We start from the raw sequence: 22,323 nt of genomic DNA on the forward strand, positions 1-22,323 counted from the left end.
AATTGGAAGGAAGATATCTGTCCCTTTTTAGAATATTAATAAAGTATAAGATAATTTTACAAAACCTTAGCATTTCATTCGTGAAATAAATGAAGCTGCCCAGTGCTATTTCCAAAGAAAAACAAAATAACCTCATTTCCCACTCTCTGAAATCTACATCAGAATATATCCTCTATTTTGAATAGCAAGCAGAACGTTCAATTGCCTGACAGAAATGAGAGGATTGTGCCTACACGAAAGCTAATATTAAAATAATCTCTCCCATTGTGATACCTTTCTTCCTGTTGTCTCCTTTTCCCTTTCCCATAAACAAAAGTATCGTTGCCTAAACCAATACTTTGGCTTCAAGGAGAGGCTTCTATGTAGCTTCGAAGCCGCCAGCATGCTATTCGCCTGTGAATAGGCTGTGGACTGCAGCTAATGCCTGTCTGCCTGCCTGCTTGTGGCTAAGTCTCATACAGCAAAATTGCCGGCTTTCTCATACCCAAAACCACACCACCATTGCCCATATTTGGTGATTCCATTACAGTAACAATTTGAAGGAGCACCAGGCTTACAGCATTTTTGAGCAGACCTTAAGGAAGCTGCTGCACATGGCCGGTATTGATCTCTCCAGCCATTTTTAGACAACGCACAGCTGTTCCTAGGTCAGCAGCCAGAGGAGGCAAGACGCAGCGGTAGATGTGGGCGCCATCTAGTGGATTCTATTGATCTGGGGGAGTCATCAAGTGAGTGGAGGTTATATAAGATTTGGTGAACAATTCCTATAGCCAAACTATAAAGTAAATTTTTCTTCAAACTTAAAATCGAAGCAGTAGAAAAAGAGGCATTTCTAAAAGATAAAGGAAAAGAAGAATAAATGTTTAATCACTCTTGGGAACTTCACAACTCAAGTTTTTCAATATGAATCTTAAGTCTTTGAAATGGGCAAAGTACTTCATTATTTATACACTGATCATGAAAAGGAAAATATGAAGTTTATTTTCCCCAAATATTACCATTTTCCTATAATCTGCCAAATTTTAACTTAAGGGTTTATAGTTTGAAAGTGGGGGTTTCCTTGGTGGCTTAGTTGGTAAAGAATCTGCCTGCAATGCAGGAGAGCTGGGTTTGATTCCTAGGTTAGCAAGATCCCCTGGAGAAGGAAATGGCTACCCACACCAGTATTCTTGCCTGGGAAATCCCATGGACAGAGGAGCCTGGTGGGCTACAGTCTGTGGGGTTGCAAAGCGTGGGACACGACTTCGCGACTAAACAACAACAAATATATACCTGAATGTTAAAGACGCTGCTTATAAAATATTCCACCAAGTATTTTTCCCTTCTTCACCCAACATCACATATTACTAACACCTCCGAAAAGTAGTCTTACTCTTTCTCTGTTCTTTGCACTCATATATTTTCTGGATGAAGGAACTTCAACTTTCTCTTTGGCAAAGTTATGTCTACTACTCAGCATAACATCAGCTTCAAAATACAAGGCCTGGAAAGGTGTACTCCAGACTGATCCATAATCACTTCCTACTTCATGTTTCCAAGTGTATTTTATTTAGGGTTGCCACTTGTCTCTGATTTCCTAAAGTTTATCTCCACAAATCATTCTTTTGTGTAACCCACAGCCTTTAGCACAGTAGAAGAGCCTATTCAATGTTGAATAATTGCTATGACATAAGTAGATGACTATCTGGCAAGATCGGCTCATAAATCTTCTGGTTATTCTGCCCTTTTTGATGGGTTAAATGTATCAACAGAATCTAACATTTATTGAACATTGCTTAAGTAGACACTATGTTAAGTACTTACACACTTTCTTATTGGATGCTCACAACAGCCCTGTGAAATAAATACCGCTCCTGTCCTTATTTATCAGCTTATTTATCCTGTCCTTATCATCAGCTCAGGATAGCTGAGTCTGAATGGCTGAGAAATTCACCCAGTTGACATAGGGAATAAACCTAGAATCTGATCTCAGTCTGTCTCCAGAGCCTGTACTCTGAACCACTATCACACTTTGTCTATATTGTTATTTTGTTATTTGTCTATGTTATTAAACATACAATACACTGTGATCTTATTACCAGTTGTATTATATTTCGATGATTCATTTTACAGAAATTAAATAATTATGCAAAATCAGTTATTCTAGTCAACTAAAATCTGTTATTTTAGATGGTCACTAAAAATTATTCAAGTTGTTCATTTTTTTTTTTTACCATGTTTGTTCTTCAAAGAACAAGCTTGCTATAATTAAAAGATCTGTACAGAGGAAGGAAAAGAAATTACTTTGCTGATCAAAGGACTGATGTAGGAAAATATGTAAGCTGACTGCCTTTAGCTAAGATCGCAACAATGAAGTGGAAGAGCTAGGGGAAATGGGAGATCTGGTAACAACTGTTTCTTTGTTTTTTCAGTTCACCTGACCTCTTTAAACATTTTAATTTAGAAACGCCCCCTCATAGTCCTCAAGCTTGGCCTCATGAGTAAGCAGATCAGGAACCTCACAGGAACCACCTGTGGGGTTTCAGTTCCAGAAGATTGGAAAGGGCTCCCAACCTCCTAAAATATTTTTAAATGTTTAAAAGCATTCTTAGAGTTTCTCACCTTCAATTTAATTTTAAAAAGGACAACATTGGTCTTAATCGCTCAAAACTAGAAAGAACTCACATGTCCCTAAACAATAAAATGGACAAATAACATGGTAAATTCAAACAATGAAATATTATTTAGCATTGAAAATAAATGCAATAATGGCACACACAATATGGATGAATCTCACAGTATGATTTTGAACAACTGAAGCAAGACACAGAACATACATCATTTCATTTACCTAAAGTGCCAAAACAGCTCAAACTAAACTATGCTGTTTAGGGATACATAACTTAGATGAGAAAACGATGGAGAAACACCCAGGAAATAATGTCACAAAAGTCAGGCTAGGGGTTGCCTTTGGGAGGTGGGTAATGAGATAGGGAGGGAGTCTGAGAAATTTTTGGAGGTTTGGCAATACTTAATCAAATTATACAATCATGTTTTGTTCCCTCTCCTGTTTGTACATTTCCTAAACATAACATATTAAATGTAACATTAAAATTATACAATAAAAATATAAAACCAGCATATCCAATGATCATTCCAAAAATGCATTAAAAAAAAAAAAAGAACCTATTAGGCTTTATCCATCATTTGTGCTTTTGTGAGAATGAGTTTATTAACTCTATGAGTACAAAGCAGACTTGGGAGGAGAGGAAACAAGAGCCAGATACAAAGACACTAAATTCTAGACAAATGCAGTGGCTAGAGAGTCAGCTCTGGAATGAGGCCCGGACTTGGCCTGGAGCCTTCCTACTTGCCAACTGTGGACCTTGGGCTGAACAAACCTCTCACATCCTCCACTCTCTGCCTAGAAAATGAAGACCATACTTTCACCATACGGCAGGTCATTGTGAGGCTTACACAATATACTGGTGTTCAATAATTGCCCAGGAAGTGTTTTTTTTTTCCTTTCCCTGGATTGGAAGCAAAGGAAGAAGTCAGCACAGGGAGTAGAAAAGGAGAAAGTTCAGCAAGTTCACTGTACTTCCTTCCCGCTCATCCATGGTCACAGACCCACTAGCTTCTCCCTGAACCACTCACCAAGACTGCTCTAGCAAATTACCAGGGACCCACCTTCCAGTTACTTAAACCAGTGAACCGCTTTCCTCTACATCGTTTGACACTGTTGACTTTTCCTTGCTCCTTGAAATTCTTCTCTTGGTTTCTTCAATACCCTGAAATATCACCTTCTCCCCAACGCCCACCATCAGGAGGTCATTTCCCTCCCATGCTCCAACCACCTACTAACTCGTCCTCTCTAGTGTGACGCCTCCCCACACTTTAGCCAGACTGGTGTCCTAACGTATAAATCCAACTATGCTTCTTCTCCAGAGCCTTCATATGAACCTCTACGATCCCAAGCCCTGGAGGACCTGGTCTGTATGTCTGTCTTCAGGCTCATCCACTGTCCTGCTAACCTACCCAAACTCATTTGGACTATCTTGCCTTTTACATTAGGCTTCCCTGGTGACTCAGACAGTAAAGAATCTGCCTGCAAAGCAGCAGACCTGGGTTCAGTCCCTGAGTTGGGTTAGGAACCTTTTGGAGAAGGAAATGGCAGCCCACTCCAATACTCTTGCCTGGAGAATTCCACGGACAGAGGCGGTTTACAGTCCATGGGGTTGCAGAGAGTCAGACACAACTGAGCACACAGGCAATCTTTATATTACCTGCTCTCTCTGCCTGGAAGGACCTACCCTCCTGCCTCACACTTCACCATTTTGCCTGCCTCACAAACATCTTCAAAATTCAGGGCAAGTCTCCTCGCAAACTACCCACCCCTTTTCAGATTGCATACCTCCTTTGTAATCTGTACAATCCCTGACAGTTCTTAAACCACCGAACCATGTGTGTGATGGTCTATGTCCTCAGAAGACTGTAAACTCCTTAAAGGTAGGCATTATTGCTTACTCATTTTTGCACACCACCACCCAACACAGGGAACAACAAACAGCTACGTAAGTGCATTAATGAACTGGGCAAATAATTGAAGGTTCCTTCACAGTTCTACAGGACCACCATTGCTATCTCTTCTACTCTGCCTCACTCACTCCTTCTGAAGGGGAAAAGTGTTATGCGTCATATACTTGTCCCTTAAACCCTGCCTTCTAACATTTCTTGGCTTATCATTATTATATTTTTAACATCATATTAACTAATCAAAAATTTCACAGGTAAGTTAAACCTCTCTCTCTGTTCAATACACTCTGTGTATCTAACTGGACAACCATGGGTTTCAACCCCAGCTCTACTACTAATAGCTGTGGGAGCTTGAATAAGTCACTCAACCCCAAGTTTGTTTTCTCACCTATTAAATGAAGGTAAAAGTAACTAACCGGTGGTTTTCTTGTGAGGCTAAATGAACTAATGTGCCTAAAGCACTCAGCATATTGCCTAGCACAAATTAGTATACAACAAACATTAGCTATTATTATTATGCACAGTTAAGACACTCTATATAATTTATCATTAATTATAATGCTCTGTACTTTTCAAAACTAAGGGTCACCTTGTTTTTAAGATCATGGCCTCAAAAATGAGAGAAATAGAGAGATTTTTAAAATATATAATATATATAGATAAAAGCTAAAACATACAGTTGTATTACATACTTTAACTGTTGAACTACCTTGCTTATTTTATAACTGAAAAGTAACTGAACTAGAATAAATTAACTGAAAATATAAGTAGATTCCACTCAGTAAGTGTTAGCATTTGACAGTGGAATCCACATCTTTTACTAAATACACATTAATCATTCATGATATTCACTGGTAAAACATGCTTTCAGTATGTAACTTGAGTAATCTGACATTGCAGAAATTAACCTTTGATATTCCTATTTTCTGTGCTTACTACTGCAATTCAAATTTTATTAAATTTAATATTATGGTTTTGAAGAGTGCAAGAAGAACAGAAAAAAAAGAAGTGAAAGGAAATAGAGTTAATTAGAACTGTATGAGGACACCTGTACGGTCTTTGTCAATGTGAGAACGAGGTCTTTAGAAGATATTGCTCCTCTTTAATTTATAATATAAATATTTTTGTGTTTTTAAATATCATTACTCTAAAAGTAGAGGGTCTCTTTGTTTTAGCTACAAAAGTTACTTTCCCTCTCTTAATTGCCCTCAAAAAAATAAACACCAAACATAAGCCCCTTTATTCAAGGAGAATCTCTTGACAATAGCATTATTATGACAAGCATTTTCCACACTTTATTCTTCATGCCCAGAATGACATTGGGAAGATAAGACATTTTAAAAGTCAATAGCATTTATTCTGAAGTTTAAACTATCATGTTAAAAAAAAAAAGTCATTTCCTTAAACAGGAAATGTATTAATAATGGCACAAAAGACAGTACAAGTCTTACTAGAGAGTACAATGTTTCCCTTCAAAAAGAAAATATCCTTATCCTCAAAGGGTAGTAACTCTTTAAGTAGTTGTTTAAACAATAAATGCTGGAGAGGAAAAATCTTGGCACCCTTCACCTCATATTTGCATATATTTTGCTTAGTTCTGATCAAGATTTAAACTGAGACTAAATCTTTAGAAATTTAAAGTTTCATCAATATTCTCTAGTTCTCACCAGTCAAACAAGTTCTATTTGCTTTATATTGAAAATATCTATTTTTTATACCAATGTCTCCCAAACTCTCATCTTTTTGCAGGTGATCCATTCTGGAAAGCATCATACCCCAGAAAACTCTGCAAAGAATGACTTATTAAGATAAATCTTTGTTGTTGTTTAGTTGCTTTAGTCAAGTCTGACTCTTTGTGACCCCAGCCTGGTAAGCCTGTAGCCCACCAGTCTCCTCCATCCGTGGGATTTCCCAGGCAAGAATACTGGAGTGGGTTACCATTTCCTTCTCCAGGGGATCTTGCAGACCAGGAATTGAACCTGTGTCTCCTGCATTGGCAGGCTGATTCTTTACCACCGAGACACCAGGGAAGCCCCTAAGATACATTTTTACAGACTTGTTAAAGTTTTTAGACTTACTTATAGAACAAGACTTAAGTTGGAAGCAGTTTAGGCATTATTTAATTTGTATTTTATTTGCAATGACTTTGGATTAGATAGTATGGGAGGATTCCAGGTAATGTATTGTACCTGGATTCAAAGTCCTGAGTTGTCATAAACAATACACTTTAATTACCTCTTAATTAAAAAATATGTAATCTTATATTCTGTTTCAATTCACTGCGTAGCTCACTCATTCTACCATCAGACCTGACTTTCCCATTCTTATCTAGAAAAAATGTCCCCATTTTATTAAAACTTTAGTTTTAGTGTAGCCTATTGACTGAGTGTGTGTATGTGTGCATGTGTGTGTGTGCTCATGTGTATGGGTGTGTGTGTGTGTGCTTAGTCCCTTGTGTGTTAAGCAGCTACCTGTCAATCAAAGACATTGTCAAACCCATCCTGCAATACAATAAACAAGATTGTGTCTGTCCACTTCAAGAAATCCAGCTAGATACATCAAAATTAAGGAACTTTGGTCAAACATTCCCAACTCTTATTTCCAAAGTAGCTGACAAACAGATTTCCTGGAGCTAACAGAGGCTAGCTAGTGTGGTTACTGTCTCCATGGATTGAGTCAGTTCAAAGTGTCAGCATGATTGTGAATAAATGGTTACTCGAAGAGTGAACCCAGTGGAAGTTCCTAACTTTCCAGGCTTAGGTTATAAATTGGTCTCTGGAAATAAATGGTTCTCTACTTGCTTAAACTAACTTTCTAAGATGGGACATTCCCAGGTCTCCAAAATTGTCATTTCACTTTTGAATCAGCACCCTCAGGATCCAGGATGTAGATTACTCCCTTGGAAATAACTTTTTACTAACAACTGATTTAAGCAGTGATTTAGAACTGCTTCTTTTTAAAGTCTCATTTTTATGAGCAAAGAGGATCTGTGTTGACTGGGTAACAGAAAGAGCAAAGATGGACTTTTTATTTTTCCATAAAGCAAAAGGTTGCATAAATACATCAACATGAAAGGCACATCTTTTTTAATGTGAATTACCTAAAAATGTGATTTTAACCAAACTATGAGTAAGAGAAAGCATGGTAACATCAAATCCACCTATCTACTAGATCTGGATTCATTTGAGTTGAGTAGGTGGGAAAAAATCACTCCATTAAGTTGATTTAGTAAAAATCAAGAAATAAGCCCTGAGCAGAATGTGGGTGTAAGGATGATTCTGTCTTCCAATGCTTCTTGAACTGTTTCATGGGCAAAGATGCTTGTTGTGATTGACAGGGATTTAAGGAATCTAGGAGTTCCTCATTCATTAAAAAAACAAATAGAGCCCCCAAAAAGAATTTTCCTGTCCCCAATCTTCCTTACTAATGTGTGAAATTTTACCACTGTATTAAAGTAAATGAAAGAGTAAGCCTACATCGTAAGGAGACAAAAGGATCATCTTCCAGTTCTATCCCAGGACGAGATCAGTACCTGGCACAGAGGCTGATTCATAAATATCTGTTGAATGAACATAGTTCCTGATATTTTTATGCAAAGAAGAGTTTTTTAAAGTTGTTTTTTACTTAAAAAAAAAAAACTCTTCCAAATACGCCAATTAGATTTATGTTTAGAATAAAAAGAAATTATTGAAAAGCGAAAAAAGAAGGAACTTCAGGGTAAACAAAGTATACTTACTATTTCTGCATTAGAGAGATGAGGGCAAATTTCCCATTTGTAATAATTTTTTGGCCAGTTTGGTTGCAATCTAATAAATAACAGGTAGAGAATAAGTGTTATCTTGCAATACATGAATTTGGTTACTTAATAATGGAGTACATTCTTTGTCATCAAAATTTTGTGATCCAAAAATCAGTGGGTGGCAGTGTGTCCTTGTCTTTATAAGTTCCTATAAATCCTAATTCTAACCTTATTTAATTGAGCTGTTAGGGTGGGAGTGGTGGGTAAACTGACAAAAATTAATCTAGCACAAAGATTTTCACTATCCCTCCATATTATCAGATTTCATAATAATAATGTTTATTATTGGCATTGAGCACTAATACACTAAAGAAGGACAAATAAGTAATGCCGGAGACAGAGTCTAATCTTTATGAAAATTATTACAAGAATAAAGGTTTTTTTCACCCCAGAGTCCTGTGGGCCTGTGTTAATTTGCACCATTTGTAACCTAAAAGTCTGAATGAGGCGTTAGAATAAGTCAAATGGGGAGCTGTGTACTGTAGTATTATGCCAATGATTAGATTAGCTTTTACAGAGGGGAAAAAACATATGGCAGGTTTCATTTCAACACTTGAAGGAAAAGGCAGTAGGATTATGTTAAACTCAGGAAGGAAAATTGTTTAGTTGCATCTTTGTTAACAATTTGAAAGTATCCATTGTATTACTTCTGTAATGATATTGAGCTAGTTTTATTAAGGCAAATTTATAGCAATGTTAGAAATTAATACCACTCTTATTTCCTCCACAGCCTGACTTTATTGAATGCCATGGGGCATATTAATCAGTAAAGCCAAGTAGTGCATGAAATAAAAGTATAAATTAACCTGTAACACGAATGTAAAAAGGGCTTAATAAAATAGAAATAAATAACACTTTAATGATAATCAACCTGCCCTGTCTGAGCCAAGCAAAAATTGTGATAATGCCAAATACAGGGTCTAAAGAGCCCTATATGATTTTATAAAGTTGGGTGGAAGTATACATGGACATAGACATCAAAGATGACAATTACAGCTGTATAAACCAGAAATAATATGTCACTTGAATTGTGGTACTATTGGTTCAACGGATAAACATATGTATCGCATTAAAAGAGTCTGAATAGTAAGCTAATTATTCTAAGCTCCCATTTTGTCAAATGGTTTTGAAGAAAATGACTGTCTTATTGGGCTTTCCTCCTCACCCCCAAACACATTCAGATACTTTTAAAAGTATAGTATGTGGATGCTAAGTCACTTCAGCGGTGTCCAACTCTTTGCAACCCTATGGCCCCTCTGTCCACAGGATTCTCCAGGCAAGAATACTGGAGCAGGTTGCCATGCCCTCCTTCAGGGGATCTTCCTGACCCAGGGATCGAACCAGCTTCTCGTATATCTCCTGCATTAGTAGGCGGGTTCCTGACCACTAGTGCCACCTGGGAAGCCCTTAAAAGTATAGTATGCAGCCCTTTAATTTATTGATATAAACTATGTTTTATATCAGTTTTCTTTAAGTTTTAAAATCAATAGTTAACAAAAATTTTTTTAATCTCTTCTCTGGCTGTAATTAGGATTCCCTTTAGCTTCTTTCTTCTTGTACCTTACCTTTCTGGACAAAGTAAAATATACTGTTAATATTGATATTAATGTAGTATGTCTATAAATTACCATTTTTTTAGAAAAAGGAAAGACAGTACTGAAAACACTTACGTGTAACTGGATGACACATCTAAGTATCTGTTAACCTTACCAAGTTGATGGAAGAAAAAACAAAATAATATGTTAGCATTTGGGACAATAAAATAGGCTCCCCAAATGCACAATGTTATTATTAATATTGAAGGAACAAAAAATCTCTTTCACAGCTCTACTCAAATTTGTTCTCCTAGACTTTAGCATTGACTATATTAATCAAGGGAGATGACATAAAAACACTTTAAATCATATTCTAAAATTATGTGAACAGTGGCTTTTACGTTCTTTATTTTGCTTTCTAATGCTGATGCTAAATCAATTTGATTAAATCTTCAAGGATCCTGTACCCTGTCATCAAATTAATCTTCCTGGAATATTATTCTTATTATGTCCCTCTCTAAAACCCTCCTTGGCTCCCTCTGCTTCCAGAATAAAACCCTAACTACTTAGCTGCACATTAAAACTTGACAGAGAGCCTCCCACTCCCCTTAGTAACCCAAAGTTCCTATGTCCTGATCTAACTAGGGCCCCTTTGTTTATGCTCTTCTTTCTGCCTGAAGTACTTTTCTCTCTCATCACTACTATAGCCCTACCACTAACCCCATAAAGTTCTTCCAGCTTCAAAGCTTTGCTCAAATACTACTCCTTCCTAAAGTCTTCTGATCACTCTGAGGTTGTATATTTTAATTTCAACGTAGGGGGAACCAGAAATGTGATCCACAGAATTATGAATCCATCATAGATTTTTGTTGTTGTTGTTGTTGGTCACACACTGGGCATCTTGCAGGATCTTAGTTCCCCAACCAGGGATTGAACTCTGGCCCTGGCAAGCCAAAGTAGCAAGTCCTAACCACTGGACTGCTAGGGAACTCCCATCATAAAATGTTAAGCCTTCTACTGTTGTACAAAAAAAAATTAATTCTCTCTTCATTTACAAGGAACTGTATGTGTTGTACCAATATTCCATACCCTTGAAAATGTCAAGTTGATGCTTAGTATTAAGCTATTTCTTATGAATTCAAAAATTATTCAACAGACATTGTTTAAATTCAGAAAACACTTCTTAGCATAATTATTGCCTCACATTAAGAGGTGATTTTTCCGACAGTATGGGCAAAATCACCAATTCAAATATGAGAGTATTAGTCTTGAGTTCCTTCCCCTCCAATAGAGCAGAATAATCTAGAATGGGCTACAATATATAAAATGTATGCCCAGAGACATTACAATGGCTGTTTACAGAGTAAAAAAGTCATTCAGATATTGTGAATTATTTTACATAGTGAAAACCTACTGACCCAAGGACCCCATCAAGCATAAGAAAACAATATTAAAGGCCACTGGGCTTTTGCATTTTATTAACTTCCTGAACTGAACTGAACTGAACTGAAGTGAAAATTAAGTATGAGTCATAATAGAACACACATTGATTGTGTGTTCTCACCATCACAATCTTAAATATATGTCAGATGGTATATTTTAACTTCTATGCTTTATTTTGGGGTGGTGGGGGGAGGCTGTAAAGGCCAGAGAAGAGCCACGGAGATTACATAAAGATTTTAGCTGATTTCATTTTTCAAGAAATAAAAAAATTCTAAAAAAATTTTCCCTGGATTAAAGAGAGAAAAGAAAACTCTCACTGTCAAATTCTTGCCTATCAATTATTCCTAGCAGTATCCTAATAATTCCATATAATTAAAGAATAAAATTGGACCCTCTGTGACTTAAACTTGTAATAGTCCAGCACATGGAGACTGTCTGTATTCTAACTATGTTATAAATGCATATGGACTGTAAACATCTTTGTTATAAATGTAAAACAACAACTATAATAATAATTATAATAACAATCCAGCCAGAGAAACTGCAGAGCATAAAACACTATGGGCTCCCCCTGCTGTTTCTACTGCTAAACTTAACTAACATTTCCGGATGCCAGAGCTTGGTGCCCTGATTTTAAGATTGATTCATAAACAAAGAGTAAACAAAACAAAATTAAAATGCCATTATGCCACTAAATCAGTGGGTGGAGGGGAAGAGAAGAAAAGAGACTGTAGATGCATTGATTGTAATAAATAAGCAGGTACATGAAGGTGAGCATTGCCTGGAATTCCAAAAGTTACTCTGATGAGCTTCTGGGGAGCAGCAAGACTGTCCTACGTTTAGATGAAGAAGTGTTCCAGATCTGACTTGCTGTGTGGAGCTTCGTCAAATCTGAAAACTGTATAATGCCCTTTGGCGAATTGGCCACAGTGCCACAATCTCAAATCTCTGCAAGTGAGACGCGTAGACTAGCTCAAGCCCAACAGGGCATACTAAGGAGGTTATTTCGGGGAAACCATAATGACATTGAACAGGAGGCTAGCTTAACATCTTTTCCAAGAGAGATCCCAAGCCTCCTCCGGATGGCTGCTTGGAGTTCTGTAGGCTAATGAGGAGAGCCATCTGTATAGCACTTTGCTGGCAGATGTGTCCCCCTTCACTGTGCCAGAATCTCCTAACAGGGAGGTCTGCAGAGGGCTCCAGTGTTGCTCTGTGAGGGGAGTTTGTGCTGTTCAGCAACTGTGTAATCTGGAGGCCAAACCAACATTTAACTATTCGTAAGTATGCTTTTTAGTACCCCTTGTCTTTTCAAATATGAATATCCGAATGAAGTATGAGTGCACTTACTTGTAAATTTGTTTTCATGTTGTCACATTCAGGGACACCAATGACTAAAAATGATATCCAACATGTATTGCTTTTGTAAAAATTTTGTAGACTACTTCAAATGAAAGGAGGAAGCAAATTGAGTGAACTGGCTATTTGTTGATATCATGATTACAGAGTCATCAGATAAATCTCTAAAGAGGAAAAAAAATATATATATATGTACATCCAGGTATGTTATCCTTCCTTCCTTCAAATGCATTCATTTTGCAATATAGAGTTAATCTCTACTTTTATAATATCAAAAAGTAGTAAGAAATTAAATTCAAATGCTAAATCTTAAAATCTGTATGAATAAATTTCCAATTATGATGGAATGACATTTCAAAGCATTTACTTGGCACCATATGGGAAATTACATAAGGATTATAGTAAGCATCAAAATATTTTAAGGCAACCATTAACAGTTTTTAAGATAGACCTAATCACAAACTCAGCATTTAAAATAAGTACATACATACTCACATACTATGAAGACGTTTTAAGAGCACATAAACTATTTTATCTTGTTGTAACTCTCAAAATTTTATGACAGTTAAATTCTATCATTCTTTTTCAGTTTCAATTAATCTACTGTCATTGAAAGCTGCCCTGCTGCTCAGTCATGTCCAACTCTTTGCAACTCTATGGACCGTAGCCCTCCAGACTCCTCTGTACACGAGTGCATGAGATTCTCCAGGCAAGAATACTGGAGTGGGTTGCCATGCCCTCCTCCAGAGGACCTTTCCAACCTGGGGACCGAACCTGGGTCTCCTGTGGCTCCTGAATTGCAGGTGGAGTCTTTACCACTGAGCCACCAGGGAAGCCCTATCTTTAAAAGAGCCTTGTTTATGTTAATTTTCTTTTACAAATCCTTTTCAGGTACTGATTTGAAGTGAAAGTCGCTCTGTCGTGTCCAAGTCTTTACAACCCCATGGTCTATGCAGTCCATGGAATTCTCCAGGCCAGAATACTGGAGTGGGTAGCTATTCCCTTCTCCAGGCAATCTTCCCAATTCAGGAATCAAACCCAGGTCTCCCACATTGCAGACGGATTCTTTACCAGCTGAGCCACCAGGGAAGCCCACTGATTTGAAACTCGTATTCAATTATAAAAACTCAACTTCCATCTCAAGAAAAAGATAAAAGAGACACAAAGGAGACCAGAACAACTAAAGATTTTAAGATTTTTAACCAGGGTCTTATTATTCACTAAAAGTTACAAGCTGTTTAAAATCAAACAGAACACATCTACACTTTAACTTGACTAACAAGGTTAGGTGAATTTTTAATATAAAATATGCAGCTTTTAGCAAAAGTATAAAATAAGCTTAAGATAGTAGCTTATGTAAATTTCCCAGAGCAAAACCATGATCAGCTATTTTACCATCTATCTCACATAGAGAAGATTTTAAGTATATCTCCCCAAAAGCAGAGTAACATAAATTAGACTCCCAGGTAAGTATGACAATTCTTCCTGCCTGAAACTTCCTCTATATTATATCTGCCTTCCGAAAATATTATTACAAAAAAATTACAGATCATATTATTATCTATAACTGATACAGATACAGACATACAAATGACATCTAAAAAGGAAAGTTCTTCAAAAGCCTCAACTTGTTTTCATAGTAAATTTCACTTCGAATATTAGTACTAGTAATTGATTTTAGCAATCATAGAGTTATAAACAGTTTCTGCTATTTAATGAAAGAAATGTCTCAGCTTTAGACTTTATTTATTAGCATTTAAAGTCCCTCCATAACCCTAGTAAGATCAGTTATGGCCTAATTAAATGAGAAAAATGGCCTGCCAAAGATTCTTTGTTCTTAAAATAAATACTGCATGTTTTCAGTTTTCTTGCAAATCATCAGAACCTATTTCAATTGAAGAGCAGACTGGGCTTCAAGACTAAATTTACTTCATGCAACCCAAATAAAGTGTCTTTTGCCTGGAATTTTTATATTTTCTTCATGGTGTACCAGCTACAAATATCATCTTAAGAGGTTTCTGCTTTATTAACCATTTGAGAGTTTTTCATCTTTGAGTTGTACCAGTATGAAGGTAGCAAAGCCTATTCACAGTAGAAATATTCGCTACTTAAAAATGAACACAAATTTAGGCTTACAACGTGTCTGTTCTCAGTGCTGTGTTTGTGGTGAAACTCCATAGTTAGTACGTGTTCTAATTATATACTCATTGGAGAAGGAAATGGCAACCCACTCCAGTGTTCTTGCCTGGAGAATCCCAGGGACGGGGGAGCCTGGTGGGCTGCCGTCTATGGGGTCGCACAGAGTCGGACACGACTGAAGTGACTTAGCAGCAGCTTATACAAATAAATGAAAAACAAAAGGCTAAACATCCACTGGCAAAAGATTGAGCTGCTCTGTCAACCTGGCAAGAGTACTTCAAATGAATGATCGCTTCTCAAATCCTTTGGAAAAACGATTGCATTCATCCGGCTTTTCCTCTCTGAGCCCCTGCTCACCACTTTCCTCTCCTTTCATCTGTAATCTGGTCTGCCCCTCTCTGGCCACACTGCAATGATCCTGTTATACTGACGGGCGGCGGGGGCGGACGGCTGGGAAATGCGGAAGAATGATGGTTAAGGTGAGACAACAAGATGACAGCCGCTTTCTCCAATTTGGGAGCGAACCACGCGTCTCCCCTCTTCTACCACTAGCTGGCGCCAGAGCTCTAAAGATATATAGATGCATTGCGTCATAGCTTGCTAATTAACAAAGACGTTTTCAAACTGACCAGAGCTTTCCCAGGAAAACAGGAAATGATTTTAACTGTGAAAAGCAGTAGCATAGGAGCTGCGATTCCGATTAAAATAACCCAATTTTATGCCTCCAAGCTATCGTCTTCAAAGCAGAAAGATGCCTCATTAAACAATTGGTGGGTTGCTTTTTTTTTTTCCCCTTATCCAAACAATAAACAGAGAAGTCTTTTCTTTCACAAACTATTCACTATACACATAAAACTGTAAAATTTTCCGGTTATATAATGCTCTGTTAATCTAAATAAAGTGGCTTTTCTTTTACTATGCCTTTAGTCTAAGAGAGAAATATCTGATACATCAGGGTCACACACAGAAAGGGACTCTACAGCTTTAGCTCCTAATTAACTCCTACATCTTCCTCTCTTGTAACTAGCTTCAAATTTCCACTTTCTGGCTCCAAGAGACCAGCTTTCAGTTACCTCATCCTGTGCTTCCAGACACTTCCATGGCTGCAGATCTGTCGGGAGGAACTGATCAGCCATCTAAACACACACAATTGCTCATTTTAGGAAAACCAGCCCCTGGACAAAAGAACAGGAAACAGTATATTTGTTTGGTTTAGGACAGAAACTATAGATATGAAAATAAGATACGCTGAGATGTAGCTCTGGGTGGGACAAGTACTTGGAAAATTCAAAATATACGCTGCCTTGGAAAATATTTTTTCATTTGGAATGTTTCATATTCATATATATATTCATTTTTGCAATTAGAAAAATGACAGACACCACTTATTTTGGCAAGAGAAGTTGAATTCAGACAAAACTACAGTGAAATGATGCAATTTCAAAAAGATACATTGTTTGACTTGTAAACATTTTGAAAGTGAAAGTGAAGTTGCTCAGTCTTGTCCGGACTCTTTGCGACCCCGTGGACTGTAGCCCACCAGGCTCCTCTGTCCATGGGATTCTCCAGGCAAGAATACTGGAGTGGGTTAGGTAATATTCATTCAGGGCTTCTCTGATAGCTCAGATGGTAAAGAATCTGCCTACAGTGCAGGAGACCTGGGTTCGATTCCTGGGTCAGGAAGATTCCCCTAAAGAAGGGAATGGCAACCCACCCCAGTATTCTTGTCTGGAGAATTCCATGGACAGAGAAGCCTGGCAGGCTACAGTCCACGGGGTGGCAAAGAGTTGGACATGAATGAGCAACTATCACTCACTCACTCTGTACTTTTAAGCGAGTCCTTCCCCAAATCAAACATATACCTGTGGCACCTCACAGGGCCACAGACATAAATCCTTTCCTGAGCTGAGTTTTCCCTTAAGATAGCAGTGAATCATTGACCTTTAGTCTCCCAATAAGGTCCCAGAAATGAAACAGGACAGAATGTGGTCTCTAACACCAACCAATATCTGTGCTAATGATGTTTTGGTTTTCCAGTTGAAATCTTCATGAATGTTTTTCAAAGGACACCTGGCTGACTTTGATGCAGAAGGGAACATTCAGAAGGTGAAAATAAACTTTGAGGACATGTCAGAAATTCTGCATAGCATGGGACTTCTGTTTTGGTTCAGTGGTGAAGACTCCACCTTCCCAATGCCGGGAGCTGGGATTTGATCCCTGGTCAGGGAACTAGATCCCAAATGCCACAGCTAAAACCTGGCACAGCCAAATAAATAAATAAATATTTTCTTTTAATTCTGTATAGCAAACACAATGGAAGAACTCAGTGTGTGTACAGTGTAATGGAGGGTCAGATTTAACCCTTTATCACTAGTATCACTTTGCTGGGCCCAAGAGGCATAATGACAAGGGAACTTCACTAACTATAATTTGAAATGCCCTGATCTTCATGCTAACTACAGTTATCTTTTGTTACTTACTGGCCTTGACCTATAGATGGACTGCATTGGTTGCTACTGAAACCAGAAGGTCCCTCTCAAAAGCCTAGTGCAGGCCTGAGTTCAATGCACAGTTTAATTCATATTCTACTCAACATACCAATTTTATTTCCAGTGGAAATTGCTCATTTAATTGCACTGTAAGTTTTATGGGGTATGCCCCAGGCTGTGTTCTTTATGCTAGGCATTTCAGTATTTATGGGTAGAGCTATACCCAAAACTTCAAACATAAAGTAAAACCAGCAAAATATGCTTTCCTCTGGTTCCATAAATACTTTTCACCAGTTTCATTATTTTTTCCAATGAAATTAAATGCGTGTGTTAAACCCATAACTATACCTAGACTATTGCTTGGTATCTCTAGAGCTGGTTTTTGTCCTTCATATTCAAAACTGATACAGCTCTGCTTTTCTGCTAAAGAATAAGACTGCGAAAGATCATGTATAGTTCATTCTGTGTATAGGCTAGCTCTCCAATAACCGAAAAAAAACAAAAGACTTCCTCTGTCAATAGTCTATAGAATTTTTATCCCTGCAACTCACTTGATTTTTTTTAAATGAAGTAGGCCTGTTTCTAGGTGACAGCTACATATAGTAAAATAAACACTCTGAATTAGAGAAGTAATGCATATGTTGCAGAATAGGACTGATCTAAAGAAAAAAGTGTTTCATGTCAGCCTTCAGCTACAGATGGTTTCTGTGTTTTGGGACAGGGAAAGATAAGATAGACATATGATTTTACTTACAGCAGAACAGAACACATTACTAAACGTCTCAAATGCTAATGTGGTTCTATTGTGTTTTACTAAACCTATGATTGTTTTTCTCTATGACTATTATCTCACTGTATAAAATATATGAAAGCACGTTTCCAGGGAATTCCAGAGTTTTAGACAAACACTTCTTTTTTTTAGACAAAAAAGCCGTCAGTGACTTTCTAGAACAGTTTCAGTGGAATGAAGCAAAACAGAAGCCTTATTATGGAGCGGTTCAGAAAAGGTGAACAGGAAGAGAATAAAGACAATAGCTATAACAACCCATTTGTCTATGTATTTGGAAGGTACAGTAGGGTCAAGTGAAAATGATTACCAAATTGAGGGAGGGAAGAACATATGTAGAGCAACTGGGAAAGATGTAGGACTCCAGGAGTTAGGTTTGAATATAGGAAAAAGGCAGAAATGAGCAAGAATAGAGTTGTATTTTCAAAAAAACTGGCAACGTTTTCTAAATCAAGAAGGATCTAGAGATGACAACATAAACTGTAGGAGTGGGAATTCTAAGAGATTTGTCGTCAGTGTACTAGATCTTAACAATTCAAGGATGACTGTAAATGAGATGGGAGGAGGAGGTGTTTCTCCCAGAAAACCACAGGGAGAAAATGACCCTGCAAATCCTGCCGAGTACAAGGGGGATTTTCAGCAACAATCTCTCTTATTGATGTGATCATTCCCGTATCAGTTGGGATTCAGAAAAGTTGAAACCCCAAATAATAATGGCTTGAACAAAACAGAAACTGCAGTAGTCGTTAGGACAGTTCACATACTCTGGTTCTTCTCTCTTGGGGGCACACAATAGGCTGGTACTTCTGTACCCTCTGAGATTAGGTACGGTAACATGACTTGCACTAGGCAAAAAAATGATGTATGTGTTGTTTTCGGATGAAAGCTTTAAGAGTGTACAATTTACTACACCCCCTTTGCCCGTCTCAGCCACGGTGGAAGCACTGATTGAGATGGAATGCTTCAGCCGGGGTCTCTGGTTACTACAGTGAGTAGGTTCCTCCTGCTGACCAGCACTGGACAAGGTGATGTGATCAAGAAATAAACCTGTGTGGTATTAAGCCACAGACCAAATTTCTTTCTCAGAAACATCTGGGTAGGAGGGCCGGAATTGACGCAGTAATCCACAGTTTTAGGGACCCAAGCTCCTCTGTCTTGCTGCTCATGTGGGTGTGGCCCTGAGCTCAGTTTCTAGGATTCCAAGAGGCAGGAAGCAGAAGCTCCTGGAAGCAGACTTCCTTCCACTGAGGTTGCTCTGGACAGAACCTGGTCACACGGCTGACCCAAGAGCTGCAAGGGAAGGGGAAAGGCTGGATGAGATTCAGCCCCAAAATGGACTGTTTCACTACATAAGAGGACACAGGGTGTTGCCGCTCTGCTTCCAACTCGCAAAGCTCCTTTTGTAAGTGAAGGCTGATGATAGGATTGCTCTGCACACCTCTATCACCATTTTTTATAAAACTGAAGACATAACTAGAATATAGATCAATATGGATGATGAGAGATTGTGTGTGTGCTCACTCAGTCATGTCCCACTTGGCAATCCCATGCACTCTAGCCTACCAGGCTCCTCTGTCCATGGGATTTCCCAGGCAAGAATATTTGAGTGGGTTGCCATTTCCTACTCCAGGGGATCTTCCCAACCCAGGAATCGAACCTGTGTCTCATGTCTCCTGCCTTGGTGGATTCTTTACCACTGTGCTACCTGGGAAGCCCAATGAGAGACCGAGGCCACCTGAATTTGGTTTTTTGTTGGAGAGGGGTTTTTTCCCTCCACCTCTATTATTAAGAGACTCTGAAATAACAGTCCTCATTATAACCTTCAACAAGATTTGAAATGACACTATTTTAATTACTTCCATGCACTTGCTTACTTGGCTACTTTTAAAAAGACACACACACAAAAAAATCAAATTTATATTATCTGTTGAGATATCTCACTAACAGCCCCAGAAATAAAAAATATAGGGATAGGGAGTTCGGCTATACATTCATTGTTTCTTGCGAAGACAGAACTAGAGAAAAATCAATGAAGGTGATCAGTTTTAGCTTGGGGGAGTTGTTTTCCCCCTGTGTCTGAGCTGGAGCTGGCAGCAGGAGTTGGTGCTGCCATCTTTAATGGTGCACTGATCCAGCTCCCAAGACGGCCGCCAAAGAGACACTGTGAAAGTGGTCCCTGCAGAACTGTATACATCACACTGCAGAAAGGGCTTGTTCTTTTCACAATGCACTCAGCTCAAAGCAAAGTGACAAGTTTTTTGTTGTTGTCATTTTAGTCTCATTTCTACGTTCACTTTTAGTCACCACTCCTTGCATTAAAAAAAAAGAAAGAAAATTATTTTCAAAAATGTTTCTTAAGCATTTTTGGTTTCCTGTGGTCATGTATGGATGTGAGAGTTGGACTGTGAAGAAGGCTGAGCGCTGAAGAATTGATGCTTTTGAACTGTGGTGTTGGAGAAGACTCTTGAGAGTCCCTTGGACTGCAAGGAGATCCAGCCAGTCCATTCTGAAGGAGATCAGCCCTGGGATTTCTTTGGAAGGAATGATGCTAAAGCTGAAACTCCAGTACTTTGGCCACCTCATGCGAAGAGTTGACTCATTGGAAAAGACTCTGATGCTGGGAGGGATTGGGGGCAGGAGGAGAAGGGGACGACAGAGGATGAGGTGGCTGGATGGCATCACTGACTCGATGGACGTGAGTCTGAGTGAACTCCGGGAGTTGGTGATGAACAGGGAGGCCTGGCGTGCTGCGATTCACAGGGTCACAAAGAGTCAGACACGACTGAGCGACTGAACTGAACTGAACACCTAGTCCAAGCTTCCCAGGTGCTATTGATGCTCCTGCCAGGAGACACAAGAGACGAGGGTTTGTTCCTTGGGTGGGGAAGATCCCCTGGAGGAGGGCCTGGCCACCCACTCCAGTATTGTTGCCTGGAGAATTCCATGGACGGAGAAGATTGGCAGGCTGCAGTCTATAGGGTCGCAAAGAATCAGACACAGCCGAAGGACCAAGCACACACGCAGGCACGCACATCTAGACCAGGAGGGAGCCTGACCCACAGAGTATTTATGGCTCAAAATGTAGAGAGAAGAAAGGCAGGCCAGAGGGTGTACCACCATTTCTGTACCAAATGAAACATCAAAATACAAATCAAAAGGGAACCTGAGGCAGACGGTGGCACAGGGTCATGCTGTCTTTTCGTTCTCCTTTCTTTGACCTCTGCTTCTTTTCCTACTTCCTTTTATTTACACAGTGAATATTGTCCATTTGCTGAGTTTCAGGCATGCCTGGGCATGTTTGTCAAGCTGACCTTGCTGCAGACTGATTTGCCTCTGGCCGTGGACTCAGACTGGGTCTGCTACTTAAATTCAAACACATCCAGACAAGTCTGGCAAATTAGTAGGGGGAGGAGAAGGGGTTTGTGTGACATTCAGAAAAACCTCCCAACGAAAGAACTCATTCTCAGGGAAGAAAGAGAGCCTTATTTGTATGATACAAGGACTGATTTATTTTCCCCTTCCAAAAAATTTTTCTTGAGGTATAATTGATGTACAACATTATATTAGTTTCAGGTATAAAACATAATGATTTGATTTATGTGTATGTTGGGAAATGATCAGTGCAATATCTAGTTAACATTCATCACTGTACATAGTTTCAGAATTGTTTTCCTGTGATAGGAACTTTTCAGATCTACATTCTTAGCAACTTTCAAATATGGAGTTCAGTATTATTAACTACAGTCACTATTACATTTCATCTCCATGAGTTACTTATTTTATAACTGGAAGTTTATACCTTTTGACCACTTTCACTCAAAATAATTCTTATGATTGCTTTTCAGTCCTGGGATATTAGGACACACGGTCAGAATCTATGTCTCTAATGGAATCATCACTGTTAGAGGCTCTAGTAGGTTTTGGTACCAGAACAAAAAAGCAGAACTGAAGGGTGTCTTTGTAAACATTGGATTTGTTGTTGTTGTTGCTGTTTAGCAGTTGTGTCTGACTCTTTGCAACCGCATGGACTGCAGCATGCCAGGATTTCCTATCTTTACTATCTCCTGGAGCTTGCTCAAACTCATGTCCATTGAATCAGTGATGCCATCCAACCATCTCATCCTCTATCGCCCCCTTCTCCTGCCCTCAAACTTTCCCAGCATCAGGATCTTTTTCAATGAGTCATCTCTTTACATCAGGTGGCTGAAGTATTGGAGCTTCAGCATTAGATCCCCTGCATCAAACCTGGCTGAGGTACAG

Source organism: Oryx dammah, unplaced genomic scaffold, assembly GCF_014754425.2.
Source record: "Oryx dammah isolate SB20612 unplaced genomic scaffold, SCBI_Odam_1.1 HiC_scaffold_27, whole genome shotgun sequence".
NCBI classification, from domain to species: domain Eukaryota; kingdom Metazoa; phylum Chordata; class Mammalia; order Artiodactyla; family Bovidae; genus Oryx; species Oryx dammah.